This window comes from Acanthochromis polyacanthus, chromosome 20, assembly GCF_021347895.1.
Source record: "Acanthochromis polyacanthus isolate Apoly-LR-REF ecotype Palm Island chromosome 20, KAUST_Apoly_ChrSc, whole genome shotgun sequence".
Taxonomy (NCBI): domain Eukaryota; kingdom Metazoa; phylum Chordata; class Actinopteri; family Pomacentridae; genus Acanthochromis; species Acanthochromis polyacanthus.
In genome coordinates this window covers 5,356,026-5,375,267 of record NC_067132.1, presented here as the reverse complement: position 1 = coordinate 5,375,267, position 19,242 = coordinate 5,356,026, and the positions used below count along the sequence as shown (strand labels likewise).

The window sequence follows — 19,242 nt, the reverse complement described above, 5'->3', positions numbered from 1 at the left end:
TATTTGAAAATTCCCATTACAGGCTAGATTTTCTGAAGCCAAGAGGAAATGCACAAGTCTACTTTCCTCTTAGACCTCCTGAATTACAATATGCTGAAAGTTTAATCTGGAATTTGTGCCAAATGATGTAAAAAAATATTGTTGACTGCAACTTTAGTTGTTTTGTTGGCAGCTAAGATTCACTACATAAACCACCGTTCAAAAGTTTGAGGTCATCCAGACAATTCCATGTTTTCCATGTAAACTCCCACTTTTATCCATGTGCTAACATAACTGAACAAGAGTTTCTAATCATCAATGAGCCTTTCAACACCATTAGCTAACACAATGTAGCATTAGAACACAGGAGTGATGGTTGCTGGAAATGTTCCTCTGGACCCCTATGGAGATATTCCATTAAAAATCAGCTGTTTACAGCTACAATAGTCATTTACCACATTAACTATGTCTACACTGGATTTACCATTCATTTAATGTGATCTTTGACCTTAGCATTTCTAAATGACTCCAAATGTTTGAACAGGAGTGTCTGTGCATATGAAGTAGAAATGGAAAAAGGTCATTTAATGCAGAAAACGAGTCAATACTTTGAAATAAGGGACACAAGTTTTCAGGAACTATTTCCTAGTCAGCTATCAATTTAGAGATTAGCTAATGGTTAGTTCATTAGGAAATGAGTGAGGAACACGTCAGCAAAGACTTGACAATTGATAAATCGTTAATAAGTACTTCCCTAATAATTCTTAATGGAAGACTATTTAGTAGCTAATGATGAGCCACTTGAGAAGAGACTGGGAGAGTCTATAATAATGAATCATTAGACAAGGATTGGTTCCTGAACATTTGTAAATCGATCATACTGACTGCTTCACCTCCGTGTGGGGCATCAGACCGCTCTCAGTGATACTGCACTTTACTTAAGGGGACAGAAAAAGGGTAATCCATCATGACAGGATAATAAAATCATAAGAGACTTCTTAGTAAGTGCTCAGTGGCTGCTTGTTTAGTGCTGTTCACTGGTTGGTTTGAGTTAATCTGGAATCACTCATGAACAAAGAGGTCAATATGATCGATTCCCAGCTTAGTTTCTGACCGCTGCCTCCTGCTCACTCAGCATGTGTCCACTCCAGTGCATTCCCATCAATATATTCTGACCACAGTAGAACATCTTTGATTCATATGGTCTGGATCCTGCAGGGAAACACATCATTTCACTGCATGGTATTAATGAACATCCACATACATGTTGGTAATAATGTAGCGAGTTTGTAGTGCATATTTAAATGTTTTGATTTGTTGCTAATACCTGCTTTATTTTTCTTTTCAGCTTCATTTGTTGACTATATCCTGCTGGTGATCACTAATCCACAACCACAGGATCCCAACCCCAGTGCAGTCCTCTACTGGGAAGCTCACATTAATGACTTGCTGAATCATATTTACATTTTTAATTACGGAGTTGTTATTCAGAAGCAGTATTCAATATAGACTTGTGTCTCATAAAATGATGGCATACTGTAGATTGCTTGTACAAACGTCTTATTTCACCCAGTTACTTTCATTGTGTTGAACTCCTCTAGTCAACGAAACATTCTTGGAGGTGCTGTTGGTTTTCCTCTACAGCCAAGGTCACTGCAGAGGAAGGCCAGCTGCAGAGAAACAGCTTCACAACTGTTTAGTTATTTCATTCTCTGGTTCTAATCTAAACTGATTTGACTCATAAATGGCACCACAATAGATTTAGCATCAGCAGAAGCCTCAAGTACATCTTCTTGGACAGAGATGTTGCCATCAGTTCTTAGACAATGCTGCTCTGAACCAAAGCTGTAACAGGAACTGCATTGTTTTCTGTAATTTTATCATCCTGCGTGTGAAGGGAGTAGGCCATCTTCTAAACCAGGGGTGTTCAACTCATTTAGCTCAGGTTCCACTTTCAGCCAAATCTAATCTCTAGTGGACCAGACCAGTAAAACCACAGCATGATAACTAATAAACAACCACAACTCCAGGTTTTTTCCATTGTTTTAGTGCAAAAAGTTCACATGTAAGGCATTATCTTTCAACAAAACATCATGAACAACCTGAAATTTCTGAAGAAAAATAAGTTCAGTTTCATCCACATTCATCCTCAGTTTATCATTTCCACATTACGACTTCCAGATCACAGAGTGTCTACAAAGGAACACAACATTTAGACACCTGGAACTGAACCATGGAAGATTTTACTTTAAAAAAAGACCAAAAAACACCAAACACAAGACAAAATATTACAAAAATGAGACACAAACAAGAGCAAGAAACAAAATGACAAAAAATGAGCTAAATGACACAAAACAAAGCAAAAAAGGAAACAAATAGACAAAAATGGACAAACAAAACAAAAAATGACAAAACCATGAAACAAAACAACAAAAATTATAAACAAAGCAATCAATAAAGCAAATCACAAAATGACAAAAATGAGACCAAAACACAAGCGAGACAGAAAGGAAACACAAAACAACAAAAATGTGACACAAATGATAAAAGTCAGACAAAAAAAGAGAAAAATAAACAAAAACAGACAAAATATGATAACAATGAGACACAAGATGAGAAAAGAACAATGAACAATCTAGTATTTTATTTTCTGATCCAAACAACTTGTCATGGTCTAGAAATGATTTTAATTTTATAGTTTTACTAATTTACAATCTGTGGTTAATGTCTTCTCTGTCATTTTTACACTTTACAAAGTCATCCTGTGACCCGGATTGGACCCTGTGGAGGCCCGGTTTAGGCCCGCGGTCCGCATGTTTGACATCCCTGATCTAAACCATTAGCAGTCTGTATCACACATCTTGGTGTGTCATCAACCAGGATGACAAAACACCTTTAAGACTGACCAAATGCTTCTTTAAACCCAGACATGCTGCTTCCCTGAACCTAACCAAACCACTGCTGGATCCCTGGAGGGTTGGTTCTTCATCCTGTTCCTCTGAGTTCTATGAGAGAGTGCAGACAACCCACCTGTATGGTCATTCAGGTCAGGACACTGGGGTCATTACCACCATGAGGTTTATTCTACACAAACATTATTCCCACTCAGAGCCCACTAACAGTTTTCCTGCTTGCTTTTCTTACCCGTCTCTCTCAGTCTTTCTCCTTTGGCTGTGATCTGACCAGAAGCCAGTAAAGCTCCACTTTGTGTGTGAGTGCATATCTAGGCTCCACTCAAACTGAATCTTGCATTTTTCAGCTAACTGTGGTGAAGTGACCGCAGCCAGAATTCTGTTCTTTTCTCTCAAACTCCTTCATTTAGCGCTCAACCTGCATGGCGCACACTTCCCTCCACCTCAGACAGATGAAAGACAGAGAGGGAATAAACATGACTGAGTGAGCGTGCTTGAATTTACTAGGCGATTTTGGATTTGCTACAGTGAAGATAATCAGCTTTCGTTCCTCCCGTCTTCTCTTCCACGCAGAGGGTTAGAAGATGGGAAATTGGGAGGCAACAGGTAGACGCTCTAATTATTTGCCTCGCTGTCAAAGACATTAACCATGGCTGAGAAAACAATGCAGCTCCAGTATCGGAGCAGAATAGGAAGCGGTGGTTTAGTCACACACTCATTTGCAGCAACAGAAAGTCACGCTCAGCATCACGTCGTGCTGCTCGGCAACTTCACAGAGCTGATTAGAGAGGAATGAGTCAGGGGTGAGACAGAGGCGCCGGCTCAAACCATCATTACCTCTCTGGTTGATCTCTAAAGCTTCATTAAACTTTATAGCTTCTAAAGCTGAAACTTATTTTTGGGCCAGTAATAGCAACATCTAAAAACAAAATATCATTGAGCTGCACTGGACAATATTTTTATAAAAGGATCAGTTGATAAACAAGGGAACTGTCTGCAGTTAGGACGACAGAAATCGTTCTCGTCCAGATCTATGGAGCATGTTACAGTCTGAGGAATCATTGTTTGGGTTTTATGGCCTTTACAATTTTGATTTACTCTCACTGTTCACATTAAACTCATTTCCAGCAGCAGCAGGCAGCTGTTTCTAATAAAGAAAGCTCTAATAAAGCCACAGTACAGTACCTGGCTAGCACTGAGACTGACACAGCAGACAACAAGCTGATAATCAAGAATCAATCAAGAATCAGCCATAGATAAAAAATAGAAAAAGGCACACTATATACAAATAAAATTTTAAAAATACTGAAAAGATATAAACATAGTGGTTTCATAATGGACCACCATAAATGCTAGTATTAGAAAACAAATGTTTGCTAAAGTAATATGCAGAACATTCTGAATGGACACAGCTGAGTGTAACTTTCCCTCCCATCCTGTCAGTCTGATAGTATCTGCTGGTACCATTCCAGCTCCAGCTACTGTGACGAAGAGAAAAAAGCAGCAACTTCAGGTTATGACCAACAGAAACCCTGAAATGACTTTTGAGAATTGAACAAATGAATAGAGTGTAAATCCACTGAGAAATAATAGCTCTTGTCTGTGAGCAGCACTGATGTCCTGTTTCCTGTGTTCTTGTTGTTGTTGCCATGATGATATTATTGTGTGACATGTGTTGAATTGTCATCAGTTAAGTAATCATGCCCAGTGGACATGTAAGCAGCTTGTGGTTTTAAAGATATAAACCCAATTTGTAGTACTGTAGATACACCAGTTTTTGTGGCCCTATGAACATGCAGCTTCTGCTTCAGGTCAGTTTTGGTGCTGTCTGGTTCATTTTAAAGGGTATGAAAACCTATGAAGGAAGTGAATTTTTTTTTAATTATTATTATTATTTTTTTTAATTTTATATCCCTTATTAATCCCACAGGGGGAAATTTTGATTTTCGCATATATATATATATATATAATAATAACTAGAAGAAAACCTTACTGCAAAAAATGAGTGATGAATGAATTTTGGGGGAAATGTTTTTTTTTTATTTACAAATGTAACCCTAACCAACTAATCTTTGACTTTTTTTGCTTTTTGGTTTTCACTACCACACAGATAGAAATAAGATGCTAAACGGGTCAAAATAAACAAAATAAAGCACTTATGCATAAGGCGTAAGGCCGCGGCGCGCACAGTCGCATGCACGGTATGGGCACATACACACTGTGTTTTTCTATCATTGTGAGGACTTACCATTGATTCCCATTCATATCTAACCCCTAACCCTAACCCAACCCTAACCTTGACCCAGACCAAAACAATGCCTAACCCTAAAGAAACGTTTTTGCACTTTTACTTTTTCAGTAACAACAACATGGCCAAGAAAACACTGTTTAAACTTGTGGGGACCGAAATGAGGTCCCCACAAGTGACGTTTCTTGGGGTTTTCCTATGGTTGTGGGGACATTTGGTTCACATTAAACTCATTTGGTCCCCACAACCCCTATAATTACCAGTCCACACACACACACACACACACACACACACACACACACACACACACACACACACACTAGTCATATACCGGCAGGAGGAGATAAGCTATGAACCCAAACATGAAGGTACATGTAGATCAGTTCTGTCTTACCTGTTCGCTGTGGTTCTTTCATCATGAAAGCTACTTGTCAGCACTAAACTAAAGTTAGCGTCTGGAGGCTGAACTTCGGTAAAGCTCGACTTGTCCATGTGTTTCTGAGGCACATAATGAGCAGCGTTTCCTTCCAAAGATAAATAGTCATCAATCTCTCCTCCTGACATAAAAATAAAGAAGTCATCTTATTATCAGCCCTGTGACAGACTGGTGACCTGTCCAGGGTGTCCCCTGCCTTCACCCGAGTCAGCTGGGATAGACTCCAGCACCCCCGCTACCCTAGTGAGGATAAAGCGGTGTATAGAGGATGGATGGATGGATCTTTCTATCATCACTGTTAAACCTATCAGCTCCGTGCGTGGCGAGCCTGTGTTAAACACCTGCAGACCGGAGCGCTGCAGATTCAGGACAGGATCACGGTGTCGACTGGACTCCGCGAAACACGCGGGGAAGTTACTTCAATATGACTTTTTTCCCCTCAATTTTTCCATTTGACGGAAATCCGTCGTGGTGATGGAGAACTTTAATCCGTGAGCTAACCTGCTGCCAACCGTGGGCCTGAAGCAGAGATCCACCTCTCTCCACTTCAGCCAGGTTATCCTGAACCTTTGGCTGAGCAGAGTCACCTCTAACGATTCTTTGTCTGATTTATTCTACTGTTTTATTGTTCTGCTTTTATTGTTTTCTTGTTCTTGATGATTAATTTTACTGTAAAGCACTTTGGTTGTCCATAGGCCCTTTTAAATGTGCTATATAAATAAACCTGACACTGACATGCCAAAATAGGATAAAACAGGCACCTTGGCTTGCTATACTTGCCATACACCAAATTCTACTGATTTTCCAGGCCCTAAAACTCAGTAAAATGTCAAAAAGAAAGTCAAAAAATTTTAAGCAAGATGTACGAATTCATCTGTATATATAGACCTTTACAGAAATTTTGTGACGCTCCATTACCATCCTAATTCATAAATTGTTCTTTTTTGTCGCTTTGTAAAGACATTAATCAAACGTTTAGCCTCAGTAGGCACCATTAGACCCTTTGGATCTGCTGGAAGCCATTTTTTGTGTGTCCTCACCACGTTCTGTGTCTGTGGGAGTTACATCTCTGGACATACTGAACCCTGAGCATGCCTTCCAGATGAGATGTCTTTTGGAGATTGAAAATAAAAATGAAATTGTCAGGTCCAATATTTTGCAGAACTTAGTTTTGAATCCCAAACTACAAATAACTAAACTCTGAACAAAATCTGAGTTGGTGGAGCAATACCACCAACAAAATGCTGAGAAACTCCTAAAATGATAACTTTACAGCACTAATAGGTGCTATAGAATACCTTTAATGTGTGGTTATATCTAGCTAAGATTAAGGAATGAATTAAAATTGCACCCCTGTCCTGTTCATGACAGAATTTCTCCTTGGACAGCTAACTACACTCTGCTAGCTGACACCTTGATTTACTGATTATTATTTTCAGAGCTAAAAGGAATCGCTCTGATGTTGACAGGAAATGGGGTGGTGGAGGCCAACATGTTGTTTTCATGTTTTTCTGCCATCAACAATGGATTAATGCAACTTCTAGAAGGCCAGCATAAAGATGAAAAGTGCTTTGAAAATGTTTTGCGCATTGTGTTGAACACAAATGTTCAAAAAGGCAGCTTGAACCTGGCTTAGAGAAGCCACAAATACAACACTAAACCAGCTGTCCCTTTATTTATTTTTTTATCCATTGGTCTTTCCAGTCATGTGGGCAGTGGCATAAGTTTCTTCATTAATATTACAAACTGACATGCCTAATCCAGTCTGATCTGATGTCATGGCCCCTCCCTCTCCTGTGCGCAGTCTCGGTTGACTACGAGCGGCTGCGGGGGAGCGCCAAATCAGTAATCTGCGAAGCATAAAGCCTGGCTCTGCCAACAAGTCGGTGCTGGGTCATTGCCTGCGGTCCTCCTGCCTGAGACATCTCTTGCATGGAATACCCCTGTCTGGTCTGCACTGCTTCAGCTTCCCCTCCAGCTTGGATTCCCCCCGTCAGCTCCAGTCTCCACCCGCTCTGGATTCCTCCCGTCTGTTCCATCTCCCCCTCCGCGCCGTCTTCCCCTCCTCTCCAGACTCCCCCCGTCTGTGCTGGTTCTCCCTACCCCGCTGTCCCTGCCACAATCCTGCCACCGGCTCTCATCAGCTCCATCCCCGCCTCGTCTCCTGAACCCCCCCCCCCGGACAAGACGTGTCACCCCCCTGCTTAGATTTATTAACCCCCATCACGGCCACCTGGTTCGATGCCCTTAGTTCAGTTTAACCCCTCTGTTCTGTTCTTTTTCTGTGCCTCCCATGTGGAGCGTTTTATGTTGTTGTTATTAAAACCATTGAGTATCCGCCTGCCTGTCTGCGAGCCTGCTTTTGGGTTCTAAACACTTTGCCTGCCATAACAGAATGACCCAGCCATACAAGAACCCAGCAGGCACACTGTTTTTATCTGAATTGCCCCCCTCGGTCTCAGAGATACTTACAGTCACTGCAGCATTCGCTGAGAGGCTGGCCGGGTATCTCATCCCGATGGGGGCCGAGGCGCCCTCCGCAGCCATTGAGGCGTTCCGGGCTGCCTCCACAGGTCTCGAGCTCCTCAGGGCTGCCTGGTCCGGCTGTGACGGGTCCCAGGATCTCTGTCAGGATCCTGGGGCATGGAAAGCTGCCCTGGCGGTCCTCGAGGGGCTCGAGGCCGCCTGTTTGACCGTGGAGGGGCTCGCCGCTCCCTTCCCTGGTGGCTCCTCTGGCAGCCAACCGGCCCCTGTTTCCCCGTTAGCCGTGGAGCCGGCCACTAGGAAACCTGGTCGCCGAAGGCGCAGTGCCAGGAAGCGCCGTGGCTCCCTGGTTCCTGCTCCGGAGGGGCCCTGCACCTCCTCAGTTCCCGAGCAGGTTGATGCCACTTCACTCCCGGCTGAGGAGAGGCTCCGTGCCGCCTGACTCCCGGCGGAGGAGAGGCCCCGTGCCACCTCACTCCCGGCTGAGGAGAGGCCCCCTGCCACCTCACTCCTGACTAAGGAGAGGCCCCGCACCACCTCACCGTCTCCAGTCCTTCTAGGGCCCATCGCCCCGTCTCCAGTCCTTATGGGGGCCATCGCCCCGTCTTCTGTCCGTATGGGGGCCATCGCCCTGTCTTCAGTCCTTGTGGGACCCGTCGCCCCATCTCCTGTCCGTGTGGGGGCCATCACCCCATCTCCGGTCCCTGTGGGGGCCGTCGCCCCGTCCCCGGTTTCCCTGAAGAGGCAAAAGGCCTCCTCTGCAACCCTGAAGAGGCTTCCAGCCTCCCCTGCAGCTTTGAAGAGGCTTCCAGCCTCTCCTGCACCTTTGGAGAGGCTTAAAGCCTCCCCGGCGCCCTTGAGGAGGCGTAAAGCCTCCTCCGAGCCCTTGGTGAGGCGAAACGCCTCCCCTGAGCCGTTGATGAGGCGTAACACCTCCTCTGAATCCTTGGAGGTACCGTGAGCAGCGGAGCTTCCACAGCTGATCGCCACTGCTTGGGACACACGTCTCAATTCTGATCACAGATGTACTAAAAAGGACTTCCGAGACACACACATGTTTTGCACACACTGTTGCTCAGTGAATTCTGGCTGGTACAACCCTCCGACCAGTAGCACAAACACGGAATGCCCAGCAGCAGCCGAACACGCAAGTTTCGTGTTGCGGTGACGGACTGGCTTGGCTCCGTACCAAATCAAATCTTCAAAATCATCTGGCGGGCCAGATATTATTCCTGACGGGCCAGTTTTGGCCCGCAGGCCGCCAGTTGCCAACCACTGCCCTATGGCCTCCCAACAGCAGAAGCCTCCCTAGCCCCGTGCTCAGCTCTGCCCCCTGAAGCGTATCCAGTCCTGTCCCCGGTCCTGCCCCCGAGGGGTCCCCAGTCCCGGTTCCAGTGTTGCCCCCCGAGGGGTTCCAGTCCCGGTTCCAGTGCTGCCCCCCCCGAGGGGTTCCCAGTCCAGTTTCATGTGGTTAAAGTACCATGTAATTTAGACTCCCTACTTCAATCAAACATGCAAATCAAGTTATACCTTCTCAACATGTCCACACAGTGTTTTTACATGCTGGAAGGCCTGCCACGAGTGAATAACGAGTCAAAAGCAGAGGTGTCAAACTCATCTTAGTTCAGGTTTCACATTTAATCCACTCTGCTCGAGAAGGACTTAGCTGGCGAGGATGAAACCAGTGGAGGTCGGGGCTCAGGTCGATAGTAGTGAAGAGCCAATGGTGGTGAGGCGGCTGGGACTGGGTCAGCTGGGACTGGGTCAGCTGTGATTGGGTCAGCTGGGACTGGGTCAGCTGGGACTGGATCAGCTGTGATTGGGTCAGCGATGGCATGGAAGGACTCCAACAGCTGGAAACCAACAGCTCCTTGGATTTGAAGGTGACTTACAACCAGAATTTGTGGCTGGACACAGAAGCAGTGAGCCTGTGACTGGCATCAGAGCTGTCGGAATGGAGGAACCAGAACTGAAGAGATGAAACAGAGGAATCCGGGAAATGAAGACCACATGAGGAATTGCAGGGGGTTTTCAGGGAACGAGAACCAGGAATCCAGAAAAATACAAGCAGGTTAGAGAACTGTCACGGTCCAGCTCCGAATGATGAGTGGTGTCAGCTTATATGGAGGAGTTGAACTGGTTGATTAACTGCTCCTACCTGCCTGTCAGAGCTCTCGCTGATTACAGATGTGAATCACCTGCTGCCAGCCTCTATGCCCAAGCACATCTAACCAGGAAGAAACCAAAACACACAAAACTGTGGCTACGTGGCACCTGCAGCCACAGGTGTGACGATGAAATCCCTTCTGGAGTGGAGTTGTGTACTGCCCCACTGTGGCAGTTTTGGACATTTGAGTGTGGTTTAGTTGGACATGCTAAGGATTTTTGGTCCTTTGTTACAGACAAATTAGAATTTTGCAGAATAAGTGATGTGATCACCAAACTTTTGACAACTGGCCCTGCCTGTACATCAATTCATGGAAATCTGTGAAGTAACATTTTCATCTGGTCCAAAGTGTCAGACTGATTGACACTACCGTCTACAGAGCCACTAGACAGAGACACTAACTACAAATTGAATTTTGTGTAGCTAGATAGTTACTTTTTTAATCAGACAATATAGCAATTAGAGCACCACTGACTCAAGAATAGTAAAGTAAAAATGCTTTATTAAACATGAAGAATCTTTGCCATGCAGCCATTTATTAGGTTTCATGTGGTTAAAGTACCATGTAGTTTTGACTCCCTACTTCAATCAAACATGCAAATCAAGTTATACCTTCTCAACATGTCCACACAGTGTTTTTACATGCTGGAAGGCCTGCCACGAGTGAATAACGAGTCAAAAGCAGAGGTGTCAAACTCATCTTAGTTCAGGTTCCACATTTAATCCACTCTGAGCTCCAGTGGACCAGATCAGTAAAACCACAGCATAATAACCAATAAATGACCACAACTCCTGATGGTTCCTTTGTTTTAGCGCAAAAAATACATTCTGAAAATGTTCACATTTAAGGAATTATCTTTTTACAAAACATTATGAAGAAACTTGTATTAGTTAAGAAAAATAAGTTTAATTTCACACACATTCAGCCTCAGTTTATCATTTCCACATTACAACTTCCAGATCACAGTGTCTACAAGAACATTTAGTCACAGCTATCTGGAAGTGAACGATATCATATTTTACTTTAAAAAAAGACAAAAAAACAATAAAAACAAGACAAAATATTACTAAAATGAGACACATAGCGACAAAAGCAAGAAATAAAATGACAATGGTCTAGAAATTATTTCAAACATATAGTTTTACAAGCAGTTAATGTCTTCTTTAGAATTTTTACACTTTACAATGTCATTCTGTGGACCGGATTGGACCCTGTGGTGGGCTGGTTTTGGCCCACGGGCCGCTTGTTTGACACCCCTGGTCTAAACCACGGTTGAGCATTTTCAATTCAATTCAATTCAATTCAATTTTATTTATATAGCGTCAATTACAGTCAACTCGTCTCAAGACGCTTTACAGAACCCAAATGCCTGACCCCCAGAGCAAGCCCAAAGGCGACAGTGGCAAGGAAAAACACCCTTTTAACAGGGAAGAAACCTCGAGCAGAACCCGGCTCTATATAGGGGGACCCATCTGCCTGCTGGCCGGGCGGGTTGAGAAGGACAGAAGAGGGCAAGGGGGAGGGATGGGAGAAGAGGGAGGGGTGGGAGCACCTTTAATTTTCAAATTAAAGGTGCAGTATGCAGTGTCAGAAAGAGCTTTCAAACAAACAAGGGAAGATAATGCTTTCAACTTGCAAGGTTAGACTTTCTGTATCGATATTTGTTTTCAGAATCAGATCCTGTTTCCAATGTGCATGGCTAAATTACTTCAGTATCACAGCTCTTTTCCATTATCAGTATCTGAACAGAGTCGTAGGTGAGCTGGTGTACTTGAGTTGCAGAGTGGGGAGACTTCATAGATCTGCACATTCAGGAAACATCTGAGCAGAGCTACATTTAAGCTGTCTTAAAGATGTATGGATCATTTTTATTTTAAAAAACCCTTCAAAATATCCATTTTTGATACATAGAGATTAGTTTTTAGAGGTTTAATCGATGTTACAGCACCTCAGGTTTTAGTCACCACTTCTTCAGGGGAAAAAAAACATACATTTCAGACAAAGATAGTGTTTGGGCTGTGTACACACAGATTCATCTCTATTACATCTTTGCTATCTGTGGTCCTATGCAAAGCTTTCAGAAAATGTCCACAAATAACTCAGTATGTAAGAATATGTGTTGTTGGTCGGTATTACAGAGGCCAAGAAAGAGAAGCACAAACAGGAGAGGGTTATAGGCTCCATTTGGAATCCTTTTGTGCTGTTGATGTGACGCATTCAGTCTCGACAAAGGATCAGAAAGTCTGGTGGAGGAGGCAATCTGTTGAAACAGGTTACCCACAGCACCTCACATAATTTGTGGAAAATTAAGTTCATTGAACTTCCAAAACCCCCGTTTTTGCCTGAAGCATTGTTCTGTCTAGAAAGACTGAATAAATGAAAAGAAAAGGGCATTTGAAACTGTCCTTTCTTGATTTGTTCTGAGGTTTGAGAGGAGTGTTAAGAAGCCTTGGAGGAAGTGATTTGGTTTGCCAGTTCTATCAGAATAATCTAGTCCTGTCCATGGGCAATGTTTGCTTTGTTTTTTTGGTGTTTTTTTTTTTTGCATTTGGTGTTTTTCTGCAGGATGTCAAAGATATAAGTGGAGTCAGCGGACAAAATGGAAATTAAGAGTGATTATCAGGCAAGTTCTCCAAAGAAACGGAACACTTCAATCACCGCTTTCCTCCTTCCTTAATTGGACCCATACGATGCAGCTCACAATCATGTTGAGCCACTACGGTTGTATTCCACAATCTGTGTGCGTGTGTGTTCAGATTTTGACCAGTAGCGGCATAAATTTTGCATGTTTATTGGATTTGAGCAGCTACAAACATTGTTAAATGGACTGCATCTATAGTTGGACAGTTGTGGGACCACAGGGCCGATGACGAAGCTTTAGGATGTGTGCCTCATGATGGCAAGAACCACCTGACTATTTGCACTTTGCGTTTATCAGAAAAGTAAGCTGGACACTCAGTGTGTGCATTGAATATACGATATGTTTTGTGTATTTTCCATCCTTGTTGTTTTCTTTTCTGTTTGACCTTTACATATTGCTAAAATACAATAAAGAAAGGAGTTCTTTTGTTCAGAACATCGTGTTTTCTAGTGAGCATGTGAGGAACACACATGCACAGACTTATGCTGATTGTAGTGGGCATAGAAGTGCCCACAGTGTCTACATCTGAAGGGGCTGCAGGTCTTTCACTAGCAGCATAATGTGAGGCTGAGATCAGTCCTTCAGCCAGAAGCATCAAGTTTGTGTCAAGTTCTTCACTCCAGTGTAAATTGTCGCTCCTTATTTAGGCTTAGTGGCAGAGGGAGAAAGAAGAAGGCTTTAGAGAGCTGAAGAGAGTGACCATTATGCAGTCCTATTTACCTCAGAGTTCAGGGCACAACCACATTCACACAATCAAGCATCGGCTTCTCTCCATCTGGGGCCCAAACAAAGGAACCGCTGCAGTTCTTCATCAAAATGAGTACGGATTCCAATTCCCCAAGGGAAAACAACACAATGAAGAGTCAGGAGGGTTAATGATACTTGTGAATAACTCTCCATGTGGGCCATTTGGGGTTGAATTTTCAGGGAGAGAGAATAAGAAAGAGACAGGAGAGAACAGAGAGGGAGAGGAGCATGCTTAGTGACAGTGATCCATTTTGAATATAATCAGGCACTGCTGCTTTAGCTATTAAAAACGAATTAAGCAAAAGCACAATTAGAGGACATTGTCATGCAAATGCTATAAGATGTATTGTTCTCTGTCAGAACACATGTAAAATCTAATTAAAGTGAACTCTGGGCCGTCTGCTCTGTTGTTTTTGGAGGAAAAGAAGAGCAGCTCAAGGGACACACAAGAGATATATATGTCTAGATGCACAAACTCAACACACTTTCACTCAGAATAATTCATTCAGATGAGTCCAACCTCCATGATAAAAATGAAGGTTTAGAGGGTGAAAGTGCTTGTAACGCACTGCTGTATTCTTCAAATGCCTAAAATATGGGCGTTTTCTTTTTGCAGTGAGAAGTTAGTACTTTACATAAATACTTTCCTTCTATGCTACTTTACCCTCATATTACTTTGGACCATTTGAGACAGAAATACTGCACATTTCACTTCATTACAATCATTTGGCACCTACAGTTGCTTTGTGTTCTAAAACCTTATGGATAAAAACACACATTGTTAGACATTAAACCAGTGACTTCCAGCAGGTTTGACTCATTAAAAGATGTTAGCTGCTCCAACAAAGAGGCATAACCCCACTAAACCTCTCACATGTTGGATTCCGACAACTGTTGACACCCTAAGAATACAAGTAAGTAGTATTTGAAAATGCAGAGCTTTTATTTGTACTGGCACAGTTTTACATGAACATTCTGCTTTAACTTGTTTAGGACTACAAGAATTCAACCTCTACCACCAATACCAGCAGAGAGACTTGGGATTTCAGATTATCTTAAAGCTTTTTATTTTGTGTTGAGCTCATACAAACGACAAAGACTACTTCTACATAATATGACAACACGGTCTCACGGGGATTCGTGTAACTGTCACGTCAGTTTTTGTTTCGGTTTCGTGCGCACCAACACGATGTCGTCATGTTTTTCGTGCCGCTCACCACGAGCGAAACCCGCTGTGGTAATCACATCTGAAAGTGGTTTATACCGGCGGATTCATGACGATCTAAGCTGTCCATTGGCGTTTGCGGCCGCCACCGCGGCCGCCATTGCGGCCGCCGGACATCTGGCCGCAGCAGCGGCCGGATCACATCTGAAAGTGGTTTATACCGGCGGATTCATGACGATTTAAGCTGTCCATCGGCGTTTGCGGCCGCCGCCGCGGCTGCTGCTGTGGCCGGATGACTGGCGGCTGCAATGGCGGCCGCAGCGGCGGCCGCAAATGCCGATGGACAGCTTAAATCGTCATGAATCCGCCGAATTTGCATAGGAACTTAAAGAATGTCCGGCGGCCGCAGCGGCGGCCGCAAACGCCAATGGACAGCTTAGATCGTCATGAATCCGCCGGTATAAACCACTTTCAGATGTGATTACCACAGCGGGTTTCGCTCGTGGTGAGCGGCACGAAAAACATGACGACATCGTGTTGGTGCGCACGAAACCGAAACAAAAACTGACGTGACAGTTTCACGAATCCCCGTGAGACCGTGTTGCAACACCAGTAAGACGACGGAGATGGTGGTCGACTTCAGGAGAAGGACACTCCCACATCCAGCAGTGAACATCCAGGGGCAGGACATTGAAACAGTGGACAGTTTCAAGTACCTGGGTGTTCACCTCAACAATAAACTGGACTGGTCCCACAACACTGATGCTCTGTACAAGAAGGGCCAGAGTCGCCTCCACCTTCTGAGGAGGCTGAGGTCCTTCGGAGTGTGCAGACCTCTACTAAGGACTTTCTACGACACTGTGGTAGCCTCTGCTTTCCTCTACGCTGTCGTCTGCTGGGCCCCGGGCAGCACAGAGCGGGACATGAAGAGACTGAACAAGCTGACCAAGAGGGCCAGCTCTGTCCTGGGCCGCCCACTGGACTCTGTGATGGATGTGGGTGAGAGGAGGATGTTGACCAAGCTCTCATCCATCATGGACAACAGCTCCCACCCACTGCACCGGACTGTAGTGGAGCTGAGCAGCTCCTTTAGCACGAGACTCAGACACCCTCAGTGCAAGAAGGAGCGCTACCGCAGGTCCTTCATCCCCACTGCCATCAGACTGTAGAACACTACTGTGTAGTTGTTATTATGTGCAATATTTATTATCTTGTTCTTGCACTTTCGTGACTTTTGCACTCCTCTGTTTTTTGTTTTTGTTTCTAAGAGCCCTGTAATGTTAAATTTCTCCTTTGTGAGATTAATAAAGTCTATCTTAACTTAACTTAAGTAAAAAGCAGTCATCCAAAAAATTACTCAAGTAAGAGTAAAAAAGTATTTGGTGAAAAGACTACTGAAGTACTGAAAGTACTGAGTAACTGTTTGATTGTAATGTCTGATTTATTTTTTAGAAATGATGTGATCAGACAGACAAAAATGTAAAATAATGTGCAAATTCTGGTATTTCCAAATAATAAAATAAAAAAAATAGCAAAAATAAATAACATCTTTACAAAATAAGTTAAGGCACAAAAAACACAAATTTCCAACTTTCAGTTTTTCACAACATAAAGCTTTTGAAACAAATACAGTGTCTATCATAAGTATTCACCCCCTTTGATGGTTTACCCTTTTATTGCTTTCATAAATCAAACATGGTCAATAAAATTTAGCTTTTTTAACAAAAAATTTATTGGAAAAAAAACTCTTTAATCTCAAAGTGAAAACAGATTTCTATAAAGTAATGTTAATGAAAGAAAATTATATAAATAAAAATAATTGTTTGCATAATTATTCACCCCCTTCAAGTCAGTATTTCATAGATGCACCTTTGGCTGCAATCACAGCAGTGAGTCTGTGTGGATAGGTCTCCATCAGTCTTGCACATCTGCCCACTGCAATTTTGCTCCATTCTTCTTTGCAAAACTGCTCAAGCTCTGTCAGGTTGCGCGGGTATCGGCCATGAACAGCCCTTTTCAAGTCCAGCCACAAATTCTCTATAGGATTGAGGTCTGGGCTTTGACTCGGCCACTCCAGAACATTTACCTGGTTCTTTTTTAACCATTCCTGTGTAGCTTTTGCAGTATGTTTTGGATCATTGTCTTGCTGGAAAATAAATCTTCTCCCAAGACGTAGTTCTCTTGCAGACTGAAAAAGATTGTCCCCCAGGATTTCAGTGTATTTTGCAGCATTCATTCTGCCCTCTATGTTTACAAGCCTTCCAGGTCCAGTTGCTGAGAAACATCCCCACAGCATGATGCTGCCACCACCATGCTTCACAGTGGGGATGGTGTGTTTTTGGTGATGTGCAGTGTTTGGTTTCTGCCAAACATGACGTCTTGTCTGATGGCCAAAAAGCTCCATTTGGTCTCATCAGACCAAAGAATCTTCTTCCACTTGACTATGGAGTCTTCCACGTGCTTTTTGGCAAACTCTAGTCCAGATCTAATGTGACTTTTCTTCAACAGTGGCTTTCTCATTGCCACTCTCCCATAAAGCTTTGACCGGTGAAGAACCCGGGCAGCAGTTGCTACATGCACGGTCTCTCCCATCTCAGCAGCTGAAGCTTGTAACTCCTTCAGAGTAGTTGTAGGGTCTTGGTGGCTTCTCTCACTGGTCTCCTACTTGTAGGTCACTCAGTTTACGAGGGCGGCCTGATCTAGGCAGATTCACACAAGTGCCATATTCCTTCCATTTCTTGATAATTGATTTCACTGAACTCCGGGGGATGTTCAGTGCCTTGGAAATGTTTTTGTAACCATCCCCTGATTTGTACTTCTCAATAACCCTTTCCCTGAGTTGCTTAGAGTGTTCTTCTGTCTTCATGGTGTAATGGTAGCCAGGAATACTGATCAACCGCTCTCTGGACCCTTCAGACAGATGTTTTACAACTCAATCACTTGAAACACACCCACACCACTCAGGTGATCTTCATTTCACTAATTGTGAGACTATTGGCAACAATTTGATGGACCTCTGTTGAATTAGACCATTAAATTAAAAAGGGGGTGAATAATTATGCAAACAATTATTTTCATTTATATAATTTTCTTTCATTAACATTACTTTATAGAAATCTGTTTTCACTTTGACATTAAAGAGTTTTTTTTCCAATAAGTTTTTTGTTAAAAAAGCTAAATTTTATTGACCATGATTGATTTATGAAAGCAATAAAAGGGTAAAACATCAAAGGGGGTGAATACTTATGATAGACACTGTACCTGGAGTAAGGTAACGTTTGTATGTTTGAACAGTGCAAACTATTTACAATGACAAGATATACTGCATGCTCATAGACTGGATGTGAATGCTGTATTTCAACCCCCCACCCCCAACTCTATCATGTGGACCTATCAACCTGACGTCACGCTTCACTTCGCCCATGTTAGTAAACAGAAGACAAAAGATGGAGATATCCATGCTGTGCTAATGATTGGACTCTGAAGCAAGATCAAATTTCTCAAAAATGCCCCAGTTTTTTCATTCCCTGTCTGCTATGTCTGTAGAATTTTTGCCACTATGCCGCTAATGTGACCGCAGGGCGACGTCTGGTGAAACGGAGTCATGTGATTATTGTTGCTTCGTCTGATTGGTGAATCACAGTCATGTGGTAGATCCACTGAGGGCATCTCTCCAGCAAAATAAAGCAGATCTAATGTGGTAAATAAAAAAGTAGTGGAGTGTAGCCCAGTGTAACGGAGTAAGAGTAGAGTTTCTTCTTCACAAATCTACTCAAGTAAAAGTAAAAAGTATGGCAGAGAAAAACTACTCTCAGAAGTCCATTTTTTTTCAAAAAGTCACTCAAGTAAATGTAACGGAGTAAATGTAACTTGTTTCTACCCACCTCTGGTTCTAATGCTACATTGTGTTAGCTAATTGTGTTGAAAGGCTCATTGATGATTAGAAAACACTTGTGCAGTTATATTAGCACATGGATAAAGGTGGGAGTTTTCATGGAAAACATGGAATTGTCTGAGAGACCCCAAACTTTGGAACAATAGTGCATATTGTGGAGCAAAATTTTGAAATGAAAATAATTCTGATGTCCTCTCGGATGTCCTATACTATCCTATACTATCAATTCAATTTAGATTTTCCTTTCATACATTTATGTTTCACAGGATCGTTGGCCTCATGCTGGCTCTGTTGACACTGAGGTCTGTTGGTGTGTCACAGTATTGGCATAGTGACATTGTGGTGTAGCAGCTGGTCGCTGCTTTAGAACCACATTTTCTTTAATACTGGAGATTTTTGATGACTGCAAATGAAGATTGATCTGAGGGATGCTGAGAATGACCACAGCATGCAGAAAGGAAAGGACGAGCCCCCAAATATGTTACGTCCCAAGACTAGGGGATGAAGGGAGTAACAAATATAAAGAAAAACCAGGTTAAGAGGCTGAAAACTGATCACGCGGCGGAG

At 43.1% G+C, this 19,242-nt stretch overlaps 1 long non-coding RNA gene across 1 annotated transcript in view; it reads right to left on the bottom strand.

Moving 5' to 3' along the window:
• Positions 1–11,506: 11,506 nt before the first annotated feature.
• Positions 11,507–19,242, bottom strand: part of LOC127531315 (uncharacterized) — a 50,338-nt gene continuing 42,602 nt past the window's right edge. Inside the window, exon 2 of the long non-coding RNA XR_007938383.1 lies at positions 11,507–11,663. This is a non-coding gene — a long non-coding RNA (uncharacterized LOC127531315). The remainder of the gene's footprint in view (positions 11,664–19,242) is intronic.